The sequence below is a fragment of the Muntiacus reevesi genome, chromosome 5, assembly GCF_963930625.1.
Source record: "Muntiacus reevesi chromosome 5, mMunRee1.1, whole genome shotgun sequence".
In the NCBI taxonomy this organism is placed as follows: Eukaryota; Metazoa; Chordata; class Mammalia; order Artiodactyla; family Cervidae; genus Muntiacus; species Muntiacus reevesi.
Window position 1 is genome coordinate 37,307,782 of NC_089253.1, and position 24,958 is coordinate 37,332,739.

Genomic DNA, 24,958 nt, shown 5'->3' on the forward strand with positions numbered 1-24,958 from the left:
GCCTAATCATGGCAGATCCAAGCAAAGAGTTTGTAGCTCCACCCCTGGAGGAAGCTCAGGAAGGCTGAAAGTTCTGTGTACCCTGGGTTCCCCGATACATGTGTTGCATTCTCCCCAGCAGGATTGGAGGCCAAGGAAGGGGCATTCTGGGCCCTGGAGGAGGGGAATGGCTCAGGGATCCACTGGGGCCAACACTTACCAAGTCGGACTGGAAAGGACAGAGAAGGCATATGTGTCAGAGAATTGGTGACTGGGGTGTGGAAATAAAAGGGAACCAGCTCTGCATGAACTACCTCAACCAAACTCCCCTGGAGGAGAAGCCCAATAATAAGATCATCAGAGATGGGATGAAGAGAGTGGATTTCATTACCCCTTAGAACTCCTCTGAATGAGGAGGTGGTGGAGTTGGTGGGTCATCACAAACTCTTCCATGGCCTAGACCATCCTCCAGTTGCTATCCTCGGGGTTGCCTCTCCCCAGTTTCAGTCATGTAGTTCTGGAGGAAACTGAGAATCATGTGTGCTGCTGGGTCAGGGCCAATGACCATGTAAAACCAGTCATAGGACCCCATGGCCCTCTCAGGATGGCTGATCTGGGGCTGTACAGGTGATCTGAGTTGGGTCATTCAGAGAACACCATTGAACTCTGATAGCCCCGAGCTTCTTTCCTTACTAGGTGATGCCTTGGGGATATAAAACCCTAGGGCAGGTAGCTTGGGCTCCCTCACTAGGTGTAGAAGCCTTAAGGAAGAAAGTTGTCAGGCTCAGACCCCCAAAGAAGAGCAAAGGGAAAGAGCGAGGGTGGGAAAGAGAGAACTGATGACTTCTGATTTCTTGGGTCCAGTCACTGAGATCTCTGTATTTGCTCTGATTCCTGTGTCCTGGATTCCCAGAATCATTTCAACGAGTCTCCCATTTCCTTGAAGCCAGTTGGAGTTGGGCTCCTCTCAATTTTTATTCAGACTTGATTCTAGATACTTCACTCCCAAACACAGACGCACCCATTTGTTTCAGCACCATTACGAGTGAAACCCTTTATTCTTTACTGAGAACAGGGTGTGCAGACCACCAAATACAGTTCATCAGCATCCTGGGCAGGAGTGCCCTAAGTGTGAGTGAGTGTGTGTTAGGAGTGGCCTTACTGATTCCTGAATCACTCCAAGCGTTACACTGCCTGTGCCAGGCCAATCCTCTCATTTCCTCGATCAAAGACCGAGAAATACTGCCTCAGGAAGACGTCACTCAGGATCCAGGTCTCTGTAGATCTACTCGCTCGGATCTGTTTAAAGAAGATATAGCAGTCGCCGGTAGAATCCTGGGGGAGTCAGAGAAACACACCAGTCAGCCTGACCCTTATCGGCGACTCCCCCCAATATCCAGACCGAGCAGCGTTTTTGGTTTTATTTCCCTCTTTTGGTAAGTATCAAGTGGTTTTATGAGCAGCAGGGGATGTGAGACTTCATCCAAAACCAAAAAGGGCCCATACATGTGGCTGCCATGAGGAAGGGTGTGGTGAGTGGAGGAATGGGATTTGGGGAAACAAAGGCATGAAAACAAAGTCCTACTGTAGACAGTAAGGAGCTATATTCACTATCCAGTGATAAACCACATGAAAAAGAATATATATTTTTATGTGTATAACTGAGTCACATTGCTGTGCAGCAGAACTTAAGGTGACACTGAAGATCAGCCACACTTCAATACAATTTTGAGAAAAGAACAAGAATGCTCCTGGTTCTCACTCCCTGTTTCTTTCCTGCTGACTCTTGCTCCTTGTTTTCTCTACCAAGAATGCAGGTTCTCCTCCAGCATCCCCACAATCCAAACTTCATTAAAAAACTATTTTTTATTGGATTATAGCTGATTAACAATATTCTGAGTTTCAGGTGGACACTAAATGGACTCAATTGTATGTTAACAGACTCAATTGTATGTAGCTATGTATCCTGGTCCCAAAGATACCCCTCCCATCCAGGCTGTCATATAAATGAGGGGAGTTGCCTGTGCTACACAGTAACTCATTGTTGGTTATCCATTTTAAATACAGCAGTGCCCAAAACATGTTCTTGAAGACTTAACTCAGAAACTCTGGGAAACCTTCAGCCCACACTCACCCTCTTTTGCCACTCCAGGCTTGATTGGGTAACAAACTCTGGTTCCCCATTCCTACCAGCCAGTCCAAATCCCTCATCACCCCTAGTAAGACCCCAATGCCCCAGTGCAGAGCACCTTGGGATGCCATTTGCATGGAATCCAGTGCAGTGTTGCCTAGAACCAAGCAACCTTCCAGATGGCTCCATGAGTTTGTGGTCTTAGAATTCCTGAAATTCCCTCTGTTCCTCAAAGCCTTCTTTGAGCCCATCAGCCTGCTATGTACTCCCACAGGGAGTTGACATGAAGCCTCCACCCTGTGCTGGGGCTGAGCAGTCACTGTGCCCCCTTTATTCACCTAAGTATCCAACCTCCCCACAGAGGGTTCAGGTACCCCAACTCACAAAGGGGACACCTGGCCAGAGCAAGGGGAAGAAGCAGCCAAGATCTAGGCTGACCGTGTAATTTATCATCCAAAGCAGGAAAACCTTGAGAAGGGAAGGGAGACTGTTCATTTATGATGGGACATCACACTGGGATTGTCTTCAGCCATTCTCCTTGTAACATGGCCTATTTCAGGGACTGCTAGCTGACTTTCACGTTCATGCACCTAAGAGTTCAGATTGAACTGAAGCTCTCTGAGGACTGAGGGCCCCACTGTTCCCCTCGCCTTGTGACTCCCACCATGCCAGCGTGGTGTAGCGTCTCCACATTTATTTCAGGATTATCAGTGTCCCAGACGGCCCTTTACTCTAAAGTAGTTGGTTCTGTGGGAGACACTAGCCCAGCCACAAGGCTCAGCAGCATCTGCAATGGTGTGACATGGCCTGCAGAGGGCGCGCTCCTCCCAGCAACAGCCCAGGGGATCCTGCAAGCTCCAGTTTGAGAACAAACCCTCAGTATTGTCCCCTCACCTTGATGGCGTAGGCTTGAGCTGGCAGTGTGTAGTTGATGCCGTTGATGGTGAAGTCAATAGAGGGCAGGGTATTGACCGCAGAACATGAAACGTAGTGCTGTTAGAGAGAGAGGGAGAGAGGTTGGCCCTGGAGATCCTTGATGTGTGTGGAGACAGGGAGTGACCCTGGGGCATGACCTTTCACCTTGGAGCCCCGTGGTGTGGCACCGATGAAACTCAGGATCTTATTGAGCAGTCTTCTTGGGCCATGGATCAGTGATGTGCCGGTGTCCACAAGGGCCTCACAGCCGCCAGAACAAGCAATAACCTGTCCTTCCATGGAGATGCTGAGAACAGTGGAACAAAGCAGGCATCGAGTTCATTCTGAGTCTCTCCAGAGCTGCCCCCTTCCCGACTGTCTCATAAACAGTCCTTTGTCTCTTGCCCTGACTCTCTTCATCTGCTCTCGACACAGCACCTCCCTTGACATCCTTGAATGCAGTACTTGAATACACCAGAATCTATTCTACCTTGACACAAACTGAACTTCCTTCCTAGAAGAGTCCCCTCCCCTTTGACTAGCAAATTTCTTCTCATCTTCCAGATTCCAATTAATTGCATTGTTTTCAAGGAAGACTTTCCCCCAGTGTTTATCAGTCTCCTCTCTTGGTCACTCTCTGTAGAGCCTTCCCCACGAGGAGCATGTACCAAAGTCAATTCACGAAGTGTGTCTATCATTTCTGTGCATCTGCCTTCTTAGGTGTGAGGGCGAGTTTTATTCTCATTGCCTCCCTAAAGTGTCTGGCACACAGTGGATGCCCAAATTTTGTCTGTTCAGTGAGTGAATGAAGACTGAAAATAATGAGAAACTTCCAGAGAGCTGTATCTGGTGGGGAACAAATAACAAACCACAGGGTGAAGATGGAGACTCACAAGGCAGCAGATTCTCATAGTGGTGGGAGAGAGGGGCTCTTGTGAGAGAGGTTGTCTCCCATTACTGCTCCTACAACCAGCTCGGATCCTGAGACCCTGGCAAGGAAATACATGACTAGCCCACAGAAACTCCAAAGGACAGGTCAGCTTTTGTCTGAGCGTGTCACACAGAATCCTATCAGCTATTGCCTCTTGTCCTCAGGTCACTCCTGGATCCCACCTTTCTGATTCTCTGTTATAGCCCCTTCCCCACTCTGTGCCCAGGGATGTGGTGTGTCTTTTTTATTAGTTGCTTTCACGTCTTTAGACTGCAGCCAACCTCTCTCCACTGCTGGGTAGCTTCTCCATAAGGAGACCAGTTTTCCCCATTTTCTGAAGACTTTCCGTTTCTAAACTGAGACTTATCTGTACTGAGAACTTCCTTGGTCTCAGGTAGCCCTGGACAGTTGGTCATCTTATAACACTGTCCAGGCTGGTGAGATCATCCCTGATCCTGTTCACCACACTGTAGAGTCCTCTGGCCGTGCTCCCCGCCTCACGGGGCAGCAGGTGCAGCGCTCTCCCAGCTGCACAGACCTCTCTGGACCCTGTGAGGACCCTGGTCAGAGCCCTGGTCAGGAGGCCTGGGGATTATGAACTCATGGGCTCTTTGTGTATCTTTGTGCTTGTGTGTTTATTTGAATGTGTGTTGTATGTGTCTCTGTGTGTGCTTCTGTGTCTCTGAGTAGCTATGCATGTTTATATGTTCTTGCTTGTCTGTTTCCATGTGTCTGTGTCTGTCTGTGTCGTTGTGGGTGGTGTTTATGTCTCTGTGACTATTTGTCTGAGAATGCATTTGTGTGTGTCTGCCTGTATCCATATACAGTAGTGGGAGCATCCCTTGGGCTGACACTCAGAGGGAGAGGCTTACCGGTCCATGTGGAGACGCCAGTCGCTGGCTTGGATCAATGGTACCCAGTTGAGTGCTCCCTGGTAGTAGGATTTATCCACCCCACCAAACATCACCACACTGCCCTCCGGCTTGCTTCTGTAGAGAGGAGAAAGTGGGGGGATCCTTGGAGGACAGTAAGAACATCACTGTCTGAGAGCTTTGCTTCTCCACCCATCAAGGCCCTAATAAGGTCCTCATGGACAGATGCAGAAATCGAGGCTAGGAGCGATTGAGAACCAGACCAAGGTCAGTTACTGGCTAATGAGTGGAATAGAGGAGGGTAGAAGCTGAGTTACCTGGCTGGGCTCCACCCACTGTATCTTCTGAAGATGCCCTGGACCTCCTGTGACCTGAGTGCTCAGACACCCTCAGAGGACAAGGTGCTGAAGCATTTTGGCTTTCCCCTTGTCACTTTGTCATTTTTCAGGAAAATCAAGCCCTGCGAGTGCTAAGGGTATGGGATCAGGTCACCCAGATTTGGCTCCAAAGGCCATGACTTCTACTGTCCAAAGGGCCCCACACTCAGAAGGGACCCCACTCCTGCTCTCCCTGTCTTGAAATGCCTAATATTTCTTGAACAAGGGGTCCCACACTGTTGTTTTGTGTCCCACACTATTGTTTTTCGCTGGCTCTTGCAAATTGGGTAGCTGGTACTGGGCTCGCAGTGAAATGCTAAAGAAGAAGGAGAGATACCCACCATCCTTCTCCTTCCTTATCAAATTCATAAACAAATCCTAATGCCCTTTCCTTCAAATTGTTTCCTATTGCCTTCCATTAGTCTTCCTCCTCACTCATCCCCCTAGACCAAGTTACTGATCTCGAGCCCAGGAGCAGGGTTATGTTCCAATAAAATATTATTTATAAAAGCCAGTGGTGAAGCCAATTAGGGCCCTGGGGCCATAGTTATCTGGGTTAGATTATCTCTCAGGATACTTCTTTATCAAGTGTTCTATAAATTTCCTACACCTGAAAGCAAATTACAGCTCATTTGGAGAAACGGATTGTCCATGTCAGACTTACTTGCTCAGGTAGAAGGCAAAAACAGGCTCAGAAATGGCACCTTGATTCATCAAGTTGTCAAAGATGGGGGTGCCTCCAGTGAAAGAAAAGTTGGGGTAGTTCAAGCCCAAGACGCCATCAAAAGGCATTCCCTTAAACCCAGAATGCTCCAGACTTAGACCGAATTGCTGGTCATTACTTACAAGGTCCCCAATCTGTGGGAGAGAAGAGTGATCCCACTTACAGATACATGAACTGGGGATAGGACTGGGCTGGGGTGCATTGCCATTAGATCCTCAGAGAGGAATTGAGGCTAGGCTGTGTCTTCAGTGGACCTCAGACGGTTGGATCAAGCTGGGATGAGAATCTGGGTTCCATTTGTGAGAGGCTGTGAATTTTAAAACATCTGCCCCTCTGAAGAACACCACCTGAGTGAGTCAAATTGGCCTCGTGACTTCTGAACAGGTGTGGCAAACAAGAGTCAGGCCAGGACCCATCGGTGCCCCCTTGTGAACAAAAGGAGCTGAGAGCAGGCAACTTTCTCTTTGGCCTCACTGTGACCTAATGACAGGAATCTCTGTAAGGTACTGTGGATTCTGCATCTGTCCAGGAAGACAGAAGCTGAGAACACAATCTTGCTTGCAGGGATCTATGAAATTACTCTCCGGGGATTCACTTTTGGGGATATATGAGTCTTTGTCTGAGTGTGCATGAGAGAGAGAGAAAGAAGGGGGAACTACTCAAGTACATTGGGGGAAGCAGGCCATAAGCTTGTTGGACTCTCAAAGGCCCCCTAGAGTGAGAACTCATTTATCAGGCCCCCTAAATTCTCAGGCCTCCAAGCTTCCCAGTCTGGATACCTGAAGCCCTTGACTGCCCTGAGGGTCCCCAGATTAGTTTTATCCTTTCCTCAAACACCCCACAGCAACTTCAGTCCTGAAAAGCCAGCCGAGCTCCACTGTTTACCACATGTGTGTCCTCAGCAAGGCCCTTGCTGTCTGCACCTCAGCTTCCTCATATGTCTCATGAGTTAATCAGAGTATCTGCTGTGTGGGGTTGTTGCAGGACTAAACCAGTTATCACCTGAAAGTGCCTGCAACAGTCTGAGAATAAGAAAGTGGGTGTTTTTTCCCCTCTTCTCACTCCCAGCAAAATGAACCTTGAACTGCTCATGGGCAGAGAAGCTGCAAGTCCACACCTCAAGCCACTCTCTGGGTTAGCTAAACTGTGTGCTCGTGTGTCACCACAGGCACTGCCTCCCCAGGGACAGGATCCTATGGGTAAGATGGTGATTATCTATGGGAGTTAGGCTAGGAAGTCTCCTGCCAGAAGGTCCTACATCTGTTTTGCAAGCAGTGGTCACTCCATTGCCAGTCCTGACTCAGCATTTGTTACACTCTTACCCGAACAGTATCATGAGCAACAACTCCCTTCATCCTTCCAGAGCCATATTCGATGCTGAAGGTCTTATTGTTAGGCCGGAAGGTGGAAGACTCAAGATGTCTGAACAAAACGTGTGAAGCTGCAGACACAAGAGATAAGTATCATCAGGTGCCAAGGGTGCAAAACAGGGTGGCAGGGCAAGAGAAAGATGGTCCAGGTATAGGGATCTGTACTCACAACAGAATTGGCTGGTGCAAGAGATGGAGGGCACCCACAAGTCAGATGAGCCTGTGTCAAAGACAACCTGGAATTTCTGAGAGGGTGTTCCAATCGTAATGTTACCCACATACACCATCTACAGGGAAAAAGAGGGAGTGGGTTAGTGCAGAACCGGCTACCCTCTATTCCCACACTCATGCCTCCCTCTAGATGTCACATATCTCTTGAGATTACTTTATAACCACCGTGCAGCTCACTGACATTGGTCACAGAGGTGCCTGCATTTGATATATTTTTCCTGTGCTACATGGTATGCAGGATATTGACTCTGACCAGGCGTTGAAGTGGTACCTCCTGCATTGGAAGCACAGAGGCATAACCACTGGACCTCCAGGACCACTGGACACCCAGGGAAGTCCTGGTGCCTTCATTTGAGAAGCTCTGTAGTCTCTTCAAAACCAGCCTTAGCACCCCCTTCTCCAGGACGTCCTTCTTGATCAACCTCAGCCACTCCCTCTAAACTCAGACCACATCCAATCAACACCACACAGTTGACCCTTTCATTTGACATCTATTTACTAATATGCCTATCTCTCAGGCTGGCATGAGCATTCTTGAAGACAAAATAAGCCCTTTCTCTAATCTAAAAACAGTAACCACTCTATTAGATACTTATGGCCTTACACGGAATACCGGTTCAGTAACTTTTTACGGCTGTGGTTCTTGCTTCTCTGGAAACTGAATTCCTCTGCCTGGGGATTCACAATTGCTTTGCCGTTGGTTCTACCATTTGATCAGTGACGGTTCACTCTTCATCTGTAACTGACTGACTCACTTATTTCAGAGGGAACAGTCTCCCTCAAAATAATGACACATCTTTAACACAGAAATGTATATATACCTGCCACCTGGTAATTGCCGGCCCCAGTCACAAAGACCAAAAGTTGAGGTTGAGAGTGTGTTCTCCTCTGGGTGGGGTCCCTGTTTTCCAGTGTTTCTGCCTCCTGCAGGAACCCCAACCCCACATCACACCTGGCACCTCCAGAGGAGTCCCAGTGCTAGTCTAGAGCACCATGGGGCGATGTGGAGCACCGTCCACATCCCCAAATACTCACATCCTCTATGTTTCCCAGGGGGTGAGTACTTATATTTGAGCCAGGAGAAGAAGTCAGGTACAGTCTGTAAGCATGTTCCTTCAAGAAATCGTTCAGCATGTTTTTTTCACTGCGGGTTTTTCTCAAGATATTCACTCTCGTTAAAGGTATTCTTTACCGAGCATTTGACAAAGAAAACAAAGAAGAAGCTACAATCAGCAGTCAGTGTTAAGGTAAAACCGTCATTGTAATCGACCTGTGTATTTTCTAATCATTTTTATAAGGCATATTGTTATCAGAATTTTATAAATATACCATGACAAAGACATAGGTTTGATTACAGCTTCTGTTCTGCAATCTGGGATAAGCCATATGACCATGTGGTATCTCAGTCTCCCCCCTCGGGAAAATGGTGAAATGTAACAATACAAACCCTCCAAATAGAATTTCTTGGGGATAAGCGAAGTGATGGATATAAGGTACCTGAAAAATAGGAAGTCTCAACAATGACAGCCATTAGCATTGCTGTTGCCATCCCACTGTATTCTTCTCATAGAACCTCAAGGAAGAGGTAGAAGGGGGACTCTTATGCTCTTTTACAAGGGAGCAATTTGAAATGCAAGAGGTTACTGAGTTGGCTGTGGTCACACTGCTTTTCAGATACAAAACTGTATATCAAACAGTGTATCTTTCTCCAAGTTGAAAGAGAAGAGGGAGTTGAAAGAAGAATCCAGGAGATAGGGAACAAGTAAGGAAAATTCAGAGGCTGAAGAAGGAAGGATGAGTCAAATGAAAAATTAAAAGAAAACAACACAGAGAGAAATACTCTCACAGAGACTTCCAAAGAGATGGAGAGGAAAATGATAGTGATACAGATAGTGATGGAATGATAGTGAGGAAATGATAGTGATGCAGACATAGACATATACACACTGAAGTAGACAGGGAACAAAGAGGACATGTTGAATAAAATGTAGAAAAGTGCTATTCCACAAGACATATGCATAGACTGTGCACTGAACAGTTGTAAGGAGTTGCATTTTCAATAGGTCATGACTGAACCCCAGGGTTGTGCAACCATTCAAATCTACACCAAGACCCTTGGGATCCACAGTTCCTAAAGCAAGGTACTTATCAACAACTAAAGGTTGAACTTTAATACTGTCAGGGAAATATCCCATTCCCATCTAAACCTGATGGGTGGAAGAATAATCAGATGTGTATTATCTAGGGTGAAACAGATCACAAGCCCAGGTTGGATGCATGAGACAAGTGCTCAGACCTGGTGCTCTAGGAAGACCCAGAGGGATCGGGTAGAGAGGGAAGTGGGAGGGGGGATCGGGATGGGGAATACATGTAAATCCATGGCTAATTCATGTCAATGTATGACAAAAACCACTACAATATTGTAAAGTAATTAGGCTCCAACTAATAAAAATAAATGGAGAAAAAAAAAAAAAAGAAAAATCCTGGAAAGGAAGATGATGCAGCTTAAAGTCCCCATACTTACTTGACTATGCACTCTGAAAAAGCCACCAGCCAAAGGAGCACAAGCCACTTCATGCTTCTTTCCTAGCTCCAAGTACTCAGGGAAGTTTGGGTTCTTAGCATGTAGTGGTGACCAGGAGCCCCTAGTTATATATGCTCTGACCTACCCTAGTTTTCCCCTTTATGCCACTAATAGATCTGAAAAAAACACAAAGCTTTTGATAAAATCTTTACCTTCATCAGTGTCCTTGGTGAGTGGACTTTGAAGAGTCTCAGAATACAAAAATTTGAACCATAATCTCTTCCTTGAAGCTTGGCTGGAGAATCTAACTGATCTGTGTGGATATCTAAGGAGATGGAGAACCTTGCCTACTTCTAGAAAAAAAAAAAAAACCGCTAAGAACATCATGAAAATGTTCTAGGGGCCATACTCAACATTCATGGTTTTGTGTCATCTTCCTAGCCACTTCATGAGATATGCATTGCTGTCTTTGTTGGAGAGGAGATTGCTAGGAAGATAAGTTGTCAAATGGCAAAGTGAAGACTTCAGGGACAGCCCAGGGACATACAACTGGCCTTAGGTAGTGGGTCTAATGGCAGAGATCAGGGGCACCTGTGATGCCAGTCTGCATCAAAGATTTATGGCAGAGTTGTACATCAATTGCATTAGTTTCAGTATTGGAAGAAATGTCATATGCATCCGCAAGATATTTTATATCATCCAACAAACATACAAGGATAAACTGTGTTCTGGGTTCTGGGTTAAAGGCTTCAAAGTCAAAGTTGATCAAGACAAAAGTAGTCGTTATCTTAAGAGAGCCAGCAGTCTAGTTCTTACAAACTCATGACCCCAGGAGGCAAGAGAAATGATAGTAGGACTAGGTGACCATGCTGGACCCTGGGCAGCACAGGACTGACCACTGGGAGCAGCCTTTCCTCCACTTCAACCTTGCTAGACAGCAGACCAGTTGTCCATGTTTTCAAGAGAATCAGAAGTTTTGATATCTATGTACAATCTACTGATTTTAATGTTAGCAACTAATTTTTGTTCCCGAAAAAAGAGTGGGAAAGAAATCTCCTCAACAATGTGCTGAAATCAGCCTTCAGTCTCTGCAGGTTTTTATTTCTGGCCTAGACTTGGGAGTGCAGTGGGAACCAAGAGGAATTTAATTCAAGTTGGTTAGCTTACAAAGAGACAATGCATACTGAACATGTTTGTTTCCTTTCTATTTATAAAGAAAGATCATAAGGGACATACAAGCCAACACATTTAACTGCTGAAGATAAATTGATATATTTCTGATATAATTTCCCCCATAGGGTCTATACCAAGAAGAATTTTATCTGCCAAAGCAAACATACAAAAAAATAATTTTGAAAGGTCATCCCAGTCAAAGAAGACAAAACACCCATGGCAGCCAAAGTAAAGACAACCCTGCTTAATGACTCATCCAGGACTCCCAGGGCCTATTCCTGCATGAGATCTATCCATGCCTGTCCCTTGCATACAACAGTAGCCTCTTCTGTTGCCAGGTGTATGTCAGTGGGGCACTGTGTATTAATCCTCATTTTTGTATTTTGTTTAAATTCAGTTTTGGTGGTTAAGTCCCAACAGGGGGAATATGACGTCACTGACAAATGACACACATGTATGCCCTTTGAACTATGGCCTTGGAGAAGAATCATTTTCTTTATTTATTTTTATTCATTGGAGGCTAATTAATTTACAATATTGTAGAGGTTTTTGCCGTATATTAACATGAATCAGCCATGGATTTACATGTGTTCCCCATCCCGATCTCCTCTCCTGCCTCCCTCTCCATCCCATCCCTCTGGATCATCACAGTGCACCAACCCTGAGCACTTGTCTCAAGCATCCAACCTGGGCTGGTGATCTATTTCACTGTTGATACTATACTTGTTTCAATGCTATTCTCTCAGAATATCCCACCCTTGCTTTCTCCCACAGAGTCCAAAAGTTTGTTCTGTACATCTGTGTCTCTTTTTCTCTTTTGCATTTAGGATTATCATTAACATCTTTTTCTTTTTTTTTTTTTTTCATTTATTTTTATTAGTTTGAGGCTAAACACTTTACAATATTGCAGTGGTTTTTGTCATACATTGACATGAGTCAGCCATGGATTTACATGTATTCCCCATCCCGATCCCCCCTCCCACCTTCCTCTCTACCTGATCCCTCTGGGTCTTCCCAGTGCACCAGGCCCGAGCACTTGTCTCATGCATCCAACCTGGGCTGGTGATCTGTTTCACTATAGATAATATACATGTTTCGATGCTGTTCTCTTGAAACACCCCACCCCTGCCATCTCCCACAGAGTCCAAAATTGTGTTCTGTACATCTGTGTCTCTTTTTCCGTTTTGCATATAGGATTATCATTACCAACTTTCTAAATTCCATACATATGTGTTAGTATGCTGTAATGTACTTTATCTTTCTGGCTTACATCAGTCTGTATAATGGGCGCCAGTTTCATCCATCTCATTAGAACTGATTCAAATGAATTCTTTTTAATGGCTGAGTAATATTCCATGGGTGTATATGTCCCACAGCTTCCTTATCCATTCGTCTGCTGATGGGCATCTAGGTTGCTTCCATGTCCTGGCTATTATAAACAGTGCTGTGATGAACTTTGGGGTGCACGTGTCTCTTTCAGATCTGGTTTCCTCAGTGTGTATGCCCAGAAGTGGGGTTGCTGGGTCATATGGCAGTTCTGTTTCCAGGTTTTTAAGAAATCTCCACACTGTTCTCCATAGCGGCTGTACTAGTTTGCATTCCCACCAACAGTGTAAGAGGGTTCCCTTTTCTCCACACCCTCTCCAGCATTTATTGCTTGTAGACTTTTGGATAGCAGCCATCCTGACTGGCATGTAATGGTACCTCATTGTGGTTTCGATTTGCATTTCTCTGACGATGCGTGATATTGAGCATCTTTTCATATGTTTGCTAGCCATCTGTATGTCTTCTTTGGAGAAAGGTCTGTTTAGTTCTTTGACCCATTTTTTGATTGGGTCATTTATTTTTCTGGAATTGAGCTGCAGGAGTTGCTTGTGTATTTTTGAGATAAGTCTTTTGTCTGTTGCTTCATTTGCTATTATTTTCTCCCAATCTGAGGGCTGTCTTTTCACCTTGCTTATAGTTTCCTTTGTTGTGCGAAAGCTTTTAAGTTTCATTAGGTCCCATTTGTTTATTTTTGCTTTTATTTCCAATATTCTGGGAGGTGAGTCATAGAGGATCCTGCTGTGATTCATGTCGGAGAGTGTTTTGCCTATGTTCTCCTTTAGGAGTTTTATAGTTTCTGGTCTTATATTTAGATCTTTAATCCATTTTGAGTTTATTTTTGTGTATGGTGTTAGAAAGTGTTCTAGTTTCATTGTTTTACAAGTGGCTGACCAGTTTTCCCAGCACCACTTGTTAAAGATGTTGTCTTTTTTCCATTATATATCCTTGCCTCCTTTGTCGAAGATAAGGTTTCCATAGGTTCGTGGATTTATCTCTGGGCTTTCTATTCTGTTTCATTGGTCTATATTTCTGTTTTTGTGCCAGTACCATACTGTCTTGATGACTGTGGCTTTGTAGTATAGTCTGAAGTCAGGCAGGTTGATTCCTCCAGTTTCATTCTTCTTTCTTAAGATTACTTCAGCTATTTGAGGTTTTTTGTATTTCCACACAAATTGTGAAATTATTTGTTCTAGTTCTGTGAAAAATACCATTGGTAGCTTAATAGGGATTGCATTGAATCTATAGATTGCTTTGGGTAGAATAACCATTTTGACAATATTGAATATTGATTCTTCCAATCCTTGAACATGGTATGTTTTTCCATCTGTTTGTGACCTCTTTGATTTCTTTCATCAGTGTTTTATAGTTTTCTATCTATAGTTCTTTTGCTTCTTTAGGTAGATATACTCCTAAGTATTTTATTCTTTCTGTTGCAATGGTGAATAGTATTGTTTCCTTAATTTCTCTTTCTGTTTTTTCATTGTTAGTGTATAAGAATGCAAGGGATTTCTGTGTGTTAATTTTATATCCTGCAACTTTACTATATTCGTTGATTACCTCTAGTAATTTTCTGGTAGAGTCTTTAGGGTTTTCTATATAGAGGATCATGTCATCTGCAAACAGTGAGAGTTTCACTTCTTCTTTTCCTATCTGGATTCCTTTTACTTCTTTGTCTGCTCTGATTGCTGTGGCCAAAACTTCCAACACTATGTTGAATAGTAGTGGTGAGAGTGGGCAGTCTTGTCTTGTTCCTGATTTTAGGGGAAATGCTTTCAATTTTTCACCACTGAGGGTAATGCTTGCTGTGGGTTTGTCATATATAGCTTTTATTATGTTGAGGTATGTTCCTTCTATTCCTGCTTTCTGGAGAGTTTTAATCATAAACGGGTGTTGAATTTTGTCAAAGGTTTTCTCTGCATCTATTGCACTAATCATATGGTTTTTATCTTTCACTTTGTTAATGTGGTATATTACATTGATTTATTTGCAGACATTAAAGAATCATTGCATTCCTGGGGTAAAACCCACTTGGTCATGGTGTATGATTTTTTAAATATTTTGTTGGATTCTGTTTCCTAGAACTTTGTTAAGGATTTTTGCATCTATGTTCATCAGTGATATTGGCCTGTAGTTTCCTTTTTTTGTGGCATCTTTGTCTGGTTTTGGAATTAGGGTGATGGTGGCCTCATAGAAAGAGTTTGGAAGTTTTCCTTCTTCTGCAATTTTCTGGAAGAGTTTGAGTAAGATAGGTGTTAGCTCTTCTCTAAATTTTTGGTAGAATTCAGCTGTGAAGCCGTCTGGTCCTGGGTTTTTGTTTGCTGGAAGATTTCTGATTACAGGTTCGATTTTCCTGCTTGTGATGGGTCTGTTAAGATCTTCTATTTCTTCCTGATTCAATTTTGGAAAGGTATATTTTTCTAAGAATTTGTCGATTTCTTCCAAGTTGTCCATTTTATTGGCATAGAGCTGCTGGTAGTAGTCTCTTATGATCCTTTGTATTTCAGTGTTGTCTGTTGTGATCTCTCCGTTTTCATTTCTAATTTTGTTGATTTGATTCTTCTCCCTTTCTTTCTTAATGAATCTTGCAATGGTTTGTCAATTTTGTTTATTTTTTCAAAAAACCAGCTTTTAGCTTTGTTGATTTTTGCTATGGTCTCTCTAGTTTCTTTTGCATTTATTTCTGCCATAATTTTTAAGATTTCTTTCCTTCTACTAACCCCAGGGTTCTTCATTTCTTCCTTCTCTAGTTGCTTTAGGTGTAGAGTAAGGTTATTTATTTGACTTTTTTCTTGTTTCTTGAGGTAAGCCTGTATTGCTATGAACCTTCCCCTTAGCACTGCTTTTACAGTGTCCCATATGTTTTGGGTTGTTGTGTTTTCATTTTCATTCATTTATATGCATATTTTGATTTCTTTTTTGATTTCTTCTATGATTTGTTGGTTATTCAGAAGTGTGTTATTTAGCCTCCATATGTTTGAATTTTTAACAATATTTTTCCTGTAATTGAGATCTAATCTTACTGCACTGTGGTCAGAAAAGATGACTAGAATGAGTTCAATTTTTTTGAATTTACCAAGACTAGATTATGAGCAAGGATGTGCTCTATTCTGGAGAAGGTTCCATGTGCACTTGAGAAAAAGGTGAAGTTGATTGTTTTGGGGTGGAATGTCCTATAGATATCAATTAGGTCTAGCTGGTCCATTTAAAGTTTGTCCATTTATAGTTTGTGTTTCCTTGTTAATTTTCTGTTTAGTTGATCTATCCATATTTGTGAGTGGGGTGTTAAAGTCTCCCACTATTATTGTGTTGCTATTAACTTCCTCTTTCATAGTCGTTAGCATTTGCCTTACATACTGTGGTGCTCCTATGTTGGGTGCATATATATTTATAGTTGTTATATCTTCTTCTTGGATTGATCCTTTGATCATTATGTAGTGTCCTTCTTTGTCTCTTTTCAAAGCCTTTATTTGAAAGTCTATTTTATCTGATATGAGTATTGTGACTCCTGCTTTCTTTTGGTCTCCGTTCACGTGAAATATTTTTTTCCAGCCCTTCACTTTTAGTCTGTATGTGTCCCTTGTTTTGAAGTGGATCTCGTGTAGACAGCATATATAAGGGTCTTATTTTTGTATCCATTCAGCCAGTCTTTGTCTTTTGGTTGAGGCTTTCAACCCATTTACATTTAAGGTAATTATTGATAGGTATGGTCCCGTTGCCATTTACTTTGTTGTTTGGGTTCACTTTTGTACAACCTTTCTGTGTTTCCCTGTCTAGAGAAGATCCTTTAGCATTTGTTGAAGAGCTGGTTTGGTGGTGCTGAATTCTCTCAAACGCATATCTTAAGCACTGGATCAAAAGGGAAAACACTCTGGAAGGAATTTTAAATGCATCATTTTTACATGAAACTTGGCACCATGGCCTATTTATGAGGGGACTGATAGAGGATTGCCCCCTGCATCAAGCAACCTCCTGAGACCACAACTCATTTAGATTCCCCTCCCAAGTGTTCCTACAGCATCTTGACTGTCCTGCCATGTGGCTTTGTTCTTGTTTGAGTTTCTGAAACCCACACTAGACCACAGCTTCCAGAGGGCAGGGCTGTCACTTGACTCACTTGTAAGTATATAGAATTCTGTAAGGTATAGAATTCTGAGTCAATTATATTTCTCTCAGCATTATAAGATGTGGTGCCAGTGTCTTCTGGCTAACATTGTTTCATATGCCTAATCTGCTGTCATTCCCATTTTTGGTTCTACTATTTCTGTTTTTCCTTCTGCTTACATTACTTTGGTTGATTGTTTTAAACAATGAATTATGATATGCCTTTTTTTAGTTGCCATATGTCTTGTTCTTGAATTAATTGATAGTCTGTGTTAACAGGTTTAAAGCTTTCATCATATCTGAAAATTTTTCAACCAGTATTGTGAAGTTTTTTCCTCTATTCTCCTGTCCTTCACTTCCTGTAGGATTTCTTTTACATATATTTTAGCACTCTTAAAGCTGTTTCTAAGCTCTCTGATGCACAATTAAATTTTTCCCACAGTCTTTCCATTTCTATTTTACATGTATCTGTTTAACATACTCAATATTCTTCAGCTTCATGAATATAAGGATTATTGATGTAGTAAGCAATTTAATGTTCCTCCTTGCTCATTCTGCAATGTATACTTTACCTGTGTTTTTACTAATTGATTCTTCACTCATTATGGATATTTTCTTGCTTCTTTACACATTTGGATTTTTTCTTTTAAAATTTATTTATTTATCTTAATCAAAGGATAATTACTTTACAATATTGAAATGACACTAGGACAAATACTTTCACAATTTATATGGAAATTTTAAATGGGTCTGGATGTGATCACTTTTACCCTTTGGATGCTGGATACTTTTTAATTTTTATAAATTATTCCTTTCACTGTTTGCAAACACTGATAATTTCTTGGAAACAATTACATTTTGTTGAAGACTTGCTGTTCTTCACCAACTCCTGGAGCTTGGACAAACTCATGTCCATCAAGTCAGCAATGCCATCCAACCATCTCATCAGCTGTCATCCTCTTCTCCTCCTGCCTTCAATCTTTCCCAGTAACAGGGTGTTTTCTAATGAGTCAGTTCTTCACATCCATTGGCCAAAGGATTAGAGGTTCAATTTCAGCATCTGTCCTTCCAATGAATATTCAGGATTGATTTCCTTTAGGATTGACTGGTTGGATCTCCTTGCAGTCCAACGGACTCTCAAGAGTCTTGTCCAACACTACAGTTCAAAACCATCAATTCTTCATTGCCCACCATTTTTTATGGTCCAATGGTCACATCCATACATGACAACTGGAAAAATCATAGCTTTGATTATACTGAACATTCTCAGCAAAGTAATGTCTCTGCTTTAAAAAATTTGTATAGGTTTCTCATAGATTTTCTTCAAACGAGCAAGCCTCTTTTAATTTCAAGGTTGCAGTCATCATCTGCAGTGATTTTTTTGAGCCCCCAAAAATAAATCTCTCACTGTTTCCATTGTTTCATCATCTATTTGCCATGAAGTGATGGGACAAAATGCCATGATGTGGCATTTAAACTCCACTCTGAATGTGGAGTGGAGTTTAAACCAGATATTTCACCCTCCTCTTTCACTTTCATCAAGAGGTTCTTTAGTTCCACTTCAATTTCTGCTGTGAGGGTGGTGTCTTCTGCATATCTGAGGTTATTGATATTTCTCCCAGCAATCTTGATTCCAGCTTCTGCTTCATCCAGTTGGCATGGTGTACTCTGCATCTAAGTTAAATAAGCAAGGTGACAATACACAGCCTTTACCTACTCGTTTCCCGATTTGGAACCAGTCCATTGTTCCATGTTCAATTCTAACTGTTGCTTCTTGACCTGCATACAGATTTCTCAGAAGGAAGATAAGGTGGTCTGGTATTCCAATCTCTGTAAGTTTTCCACAGTTTGTTGTGATCCACACAGTCAAAGGCTTTTGCATGGTCAATAAAGAAGAAGTAGGTGTTTTTCTAGAATTTTCTTGCTTTTTCCATGATCCGACAGATGTTGCCAATTTGATCTCTGGTTCCTCTGCCTTTTCTAAATCTAGCTTGAACATATGGAATTTCACAGTTTATGTACTGTTGAAGACTTGCTTGGAGAAATTACTTTGGTAGCATATGAGATGAGTGCAACTTTGTGCAGTAGTTGAACATTCTTTGAAATCACCTTTCTTTGGGATTGCAATGAAAATGAACTTTCCAGTCCTGTGGCCACTGCTGAGTTTTTCAAATTTGCTGGCATATTGAGTGCAGCACTTTCACAGCATCATCTTTTAGAATCTGATATAGCTCTACTGGAATTCCATCACCTCCACTAGTTTTACTCGTAATGATGCTTCTGAAGGCCCATTTGAATTAGCATTTCAGGATGTCTAGCTCTAGTTGAGTGATTACACCATCGTGGTTATCTGGGTCATTAATATCTTTTTTGTACAATTCTTATGTATACTTTCAACCTCTTCTTAATATATTCTGCTTCTATTAGATCCATATCATTTCCCTCTTTTATTGTGCCCATCTTTGCCTGAAATGTTCCCTCCCTATTACTACTTTTCTTGAAGAGATCTCTGGTATTTACCATTCTAATGTTTTCCTCTATTTTTTTGCATTGATAACTTAGGAAGGCTTTTTTTTTTTTTTTTTCTTGCTATTCTTTGGAACTCTGCATTCAGATGGGTATGTCTTTCTTTTCTCCTTTGCCTTTTGCTTCTCTTCTTTGTTAGACCTCCTCAGACACCCATTTTGCCTTTTTGCATTTCTTTTTCCTGGGGATGGTCTTGATGTGGTATGTACAAATCAAAAAATGAAGATGACGGCATTCAGTTCCATCACTTCATGACAAATACCTGGATAAACAATGAAAATAGTGACAGCCTTTATTTTCCTGGGCTCCAAAATCACTGTAGATAGTGACTGCAGCTGTGAAAAAAGAGATGCTTACTTCTTGGAGAAAAGGTATGAAAAACCTGACACCATACTAAAAAGTAGAGACATTAATTTACCAGCAAAGATCTGTAAAGTCAAAGCTATGGCTTTGCCAGAAGTCGTGATTGTTGAACCATAAAGAAAGCTGAGCACCAGAATTGATGCTTTTAAACTGTGGTGTTGGACCAGACTCTTGAGAATCCGTTGAACTGCAAGAAAATCCAACCAGTCAATCTTAAAGGAAATCAGTCCTGAATATTCATTGGAAGGACTGATGAAGAAGCTGAACCTCCAATACTTTGGCCACTTGATGAGAAGAACTGACTCATTAGAAAAGACTCTGATGCTGGGAAAGATTAAAGGCAGGAGGCAAAGGGGAAGATAGAAGAGGAAATTGTTGGGTGGCATCACCAACTTGATGAACATGAGTTTGAACAAGCTGTCAGAGTTGGTGACGGACAGGGAAACCTGGCATGCTGCACCGCATAATATAGCAAAGAGTTGGACATGACTCGGAGACTGAACTGAACTGATGTACAGAGGACAATAGGGATCAGGCAGAAGTCTTTGAGGAATGTGGAAGGAACAATTCATGGATAGCTGACAATGAGGGGTCAGCAGGCCTTTGAAAGCTGGAGAAGTTGTAGGGAAGCACTTCTATGCCAGGTGAAGAGAATGCTAAGAGAAAGGCGGGGCAGCAGTGCTGGGATTTCCCAGAGGACAAGATCCTGTTCTATTAAATTTATCAATGCTCAATATTGTTTGGTGATTTGAAACATGAGTTTTGTTTTGGATGTGGTAGAGCAATAATCAATGGAAGGACTGATGTTGAAAATGAAGCTCCAACACTTAGCCCACCTGATGTGAAGAGCCAGCTCATTGGAAGAGATCTTGATGCTGGGAAAGATTGTAGGCAGAAGGAGAGGGGTCAAAAGGATGAAATGGTGATTTGGCATAACTGACTCAATGCACATGAGTTTGAGGAAACTCCACAAAACAGTGAAAGTCAGGGAAGCCAGTACGTGTAATGACAAAGAGTCAGACAGGACTTAGCAACTGAACACTACCAATGAGAACAGAGGGTCCAGTCAAGGCTGTGGCCCTGGAGGGAGTGGTGAAAGACTTAGATGGAAGGAGAGGCGTCCCATCCTCTGGTGCAGGTCCTTGAATCCAAGACAAGGAGCACAAGATTTTTAGTGTGTTACCAAACATTGTTTTCTGGGAAAAAAAAAAAAAATGTTTTCTGCAGGAGTGAGAACTTTGACTGAGTTTGTTCTCTAGATTTTACTGAGGGATGTGGAAGGGATATGGAGTCGGCCGAGTCTGCAAAAACTTGCTGACCAACTGCTGGAGGGCCAGGCTTATGGTAGACATTCTCCACTCGATGGACAATGAATCCAGAAAAAGTGTCCCTTCTGGAGTGTACATGCCAACGTATCCCTTTGTTGCAGCAGATCACTTCAGAGGTGTTTTGGGGCAAACGAGAAATGCACAATGGGTGGTTTGATTTTGTCAATTCCTGTGGGTAGTTAGATGACTTGATGTCTGGTTACTTCATTGCATGGTTGGAATCAGGCTTGGGAAAGAAAACTAGATGAGGTCCACACATTTTTTGTCATTAAACAGCAAGCATAGGAAGCTGTCTAAAGCACTGTAGGTAATTTAAACATGAGGGGACAAATGGGGGCAGTTTCATTTAACAGGCTGAGATTGGACTGTACTGGTTGCCATAGTTGATGCTATGACAAGTAGCCATAACAGCTACTTGTTCCTACACTGGAGATGTGGGAAACTGACAAGAGACAAAGAGCCTTTCTGGTTTTCCTTTCAGTGTGACTTCAGGGGAGATGTAGTTGACAAGGAAAGGCTGACTGGTAAGACTGAGAAAGGGAGCAATCTGAGCCAGTAATCATTAGCTCTTGTGGGAACCCAGAACACAGAAACAGCGGCTCAGTCAGAGTTCTGTGTCATGGTTCAGAAACAGAGGTCATTTGGCTTGAATCTATATTTAGCCTTGGGGATGGCAGCCATAACCTCTAAACAGAAGATTTCCTTCTGCACAGGTGGAAGAATAATTCATATTTGTCCAGACTCAGAAACCCAGAAAGCTCTCTCAGGGCCACTTGTTCTCAGCAGCCACACATGCAATCTAAATGGTGGAATTATCATCATGGTGCCCATTTTCCAGATGAGACAACTGAGGTTAAGGGACTTGATCAAGGTCACACAGTCAAGTATGTGAAAAGTCAAGCACAAACCCAGGGTAAAAGTCCTCAAATTGTGTGTTTTTGCTCCACACCCACTGGGAGTTGTGGGTGGTGATCTGGCACCATTGCTTAGGCAGAAGCATGCAATATTTAGGCTTCAATTGAAGAAAGTAAGGAAAACCACTAGAACATTCAACTATGTCCAGAATCAAATCCCTTATGATTATATAGTGGAGATGAAAAATAGATTCAAGGGATTAGGTCTGGTAGCCTGAAGAACTATGGATGGAGGTTTGTAACACTGTACAGGAGGTGGTCACCAAAACCATCCCCAAGAAAAACAAATGCAAGAAGGCAAAGTAGTTGCCTGAGGAGGCCTTAAAAACAGCTGAGAAAATAAGAGAAGTGAACAGCAAATGAGAAAGGGAAAGATATACCCAATGAAATGCAGACTTCCAGTGAATAGCAAGGAGAGATAAGAAAAGTCTTCGTAAGTGAACAGTGCAAGAACTACTGGAAAACAACAGAATTGTAAAGAGTATAGATCTCTTCAAGAAAATTGGAGATACCAGAGGAACACATCATGCAAACTTGGGCACAATAAAGGACAGAAAACTCAATAACCTAAAAGAAGCAGATAGACTAAGAAGAGGTGGCAAGAATGCATGGAAGAACTATGCAAAAAAGGTCATAATGACCAGGACAGGGAAGATGCGGGGGTCACTCACATCAAGCCAGATATACTAGAGCATGAAGTCAAGTGGGCCTTAAGAAGCATCATTACAGGCAAAGCTAGGGAAGGTGATGGAATTCCAGCTGAGCTGTTTAAAAATCCTATAGAATGAGGCTGTAAAAGTGCTGCATTCAATATGTCACCAAATTTGGAAAACTTAGCCATTGCCACAGTGCTGGAAAAGGTCAGTGTTCATTTCAATCCAAAGGAAATGCAATTTCAAAGAATGTTCAACCTATCATGCAATTGAGCTCATCTCACTTGCTAGCAAGGTAATGCTCAAAATCCTTCAAGCTAAGTTTCAACAGTACATGAACTGAGAATTTCCAGATGTACAAACTAGCTTGAGGAACCAGAGATCAAATTGCCAACATCCATTGGGTCATAGAGAAAGCAAGGGAATTTCAGAAAAACATTTTCATCTGCTTCACTGACTATGCTAAAGCCTTTCACTGTGTGGACCACAACAAACTGTGGAAAATTCTAAGGAAATGGGAGCACTAAATCACCTTACCTTTCTCCTAAAATGTCTGTATGTAGGTCAAAAAGTAGCAGTTAGAATCAGACACAGAACAACAGAAAGATTTAAAGTTGGGAAAGGAACATGACAAGGTATAGATTGTCACTCTGGTTATTTAACTTATATGTAGGATGCATCATTCGATATGCTAGTCTGGATAATTGCTAAACTGGAATCAAGATTGCTGGGAGAAGTATCAACATACACAGATATGAAGGTGATACCACCCTAATAGCAGAAAACAAAGAACTAAAGAGCCTCTCAATGGGGAGAGGAGATGAAAAAACTGGCTTAAAACTCAACATTCAAAAAACTATTCAGGGGAGGAGCCAAGATGGAGGAGGAATAGGACGGCGAGACCACTTTCTCCCCTACATATTCACTGAAAGGACAATTCAACCCAGAGCAAACTTCACAAAACAACTTCTGATCACTAGCTGAGGACATCAGGCTCCCAGAAAAGCAGCCCATTGTCTTCGAAAGGAGGTAGGACAAAATATAAAAGATAAAAAGAGAGACAAAAGAGCTAGGGATGGAGACCCATACTGGGAAGGGAGTCTTAATAGAGGAAGTTTCCAAACACCAGGAAATCCTCGCACTGGCGGGTCTGGGGGAAGTTTTCGAATCTCGGAGGGCAACCTAACTGGGAGGAAAATAAATAAATAAATAAATAAACCCCACAGATTACGTGCCTAAAAGCAACTCCCAGCAGAAAAGTACCCCAGATGCCCACATCAGCCACCAGCAAGTGGGGGCGGAACGGAGAGGAGCGGGCGGCATTGTTTAGGGTAAGGACCGGGCCTGAGTGCCCTGAGGGCAATCGGAGGGAGCTTTTGTGAGATACCAACTTAAACTGTGGGACAACAAAAGAAAGAGAGAAAATTAACTGGCCAAACACACTGCCGGTCTTTCACAGAACAAAGGGTCTGAGCAAGTACAGAGGAGCTAGCCGGCTGCGGACCGGCCCAGCCCCGCCATAGGCAGGAGGCAGGGAGGAGGGGAAAGGGGCAAACTCGGCCCCAAAGAGCACATCCCATACCACACTGCAAATAGGCCTCCAGTTTCTAACCAAAGACTTCCTGAGACTCTGAATGGTCAACATCCGCCGGAAGGGTCGCGGCTAAACACAAGGCGCATGCACCCGACCGGCGTAAGTGGAAACTGAGGCTGGAGCCGAGGAGGGGAGAAGGTGCAAAGCACCCAATGAGAGTGCACCCATCAAGCTCCTGGCTGCCTGAGCTGCTCAGGACGGGGAAGGCACAAAACGCAGGCACAAGCGAGTCTGCGCCTTTGTGGAACACCCGAAAACTGAAACCACACACAATGCAGGGCACGCTGCATATAGAGCAGCTGGGAGTCTGAGCAGTGTAGATGGGTAAAACAGCGCCCCGCCCCCTCCCCGCAGCGTGACGGAACTAGCGAACCGGAACAAGAGACCACCTCCACCCACCTGTGTCAGGACAGAAATGAGACACTGAAGAGACTGGCAAACAGAAGCCAAATAAACAAAGGGAACCGCTTCAGAAGGGACCAGTGCAACAGATTAAAATCCCTGTAGATAACACCGACTACACCAGAAGGGGCCTATAGATATCGAGCAGTGTAAGCTGGAACGAGCAGCTATCTGAAACTGAACCAAACCCACACTGGCCGCAACAGTTCCAGAGAAATTCCTAGATATATTTTTACTTTTTTCTTATTTAAAAAAAAATTTTTTTCCTTTCTTTTCTTTTTTTAGTTTTTCTCCTTTATTTTCTTTGAAAATTCCCTATTACTCCTCCATTACTTCTTAAATTTCATTTTCATATATTTTTACGATTTTTTTAATTAGGAAAAAAAATTTTTATCTTAATTTTTTCTTTTTTTTTCCTTTCTCTCTTAATTTCTTTTAAAGTCCTCTATTACTCCTCCACAACTCCTTAAGTTTCATTTTCATTTCACTATAACCTTGCAAAAAAAAAAAGAGAGAGAGAGAAG

General features: G+C 42.7%; 1 pseudogene; it reads right to left on the bottom strand.

Moving 5' to 3' along the window:
• Positions 1 to 1,164: 1,164 nt before the first annotated feature.
• LOC136168806 (pregnancy-associated glycoprotein 1-like) lies at positions 1,165 to 10,155 on the bottom strand (annotated as a pseudogene).
• Positions 10,156 to 24,958: the final 14,803 nt, after the last annotated feature.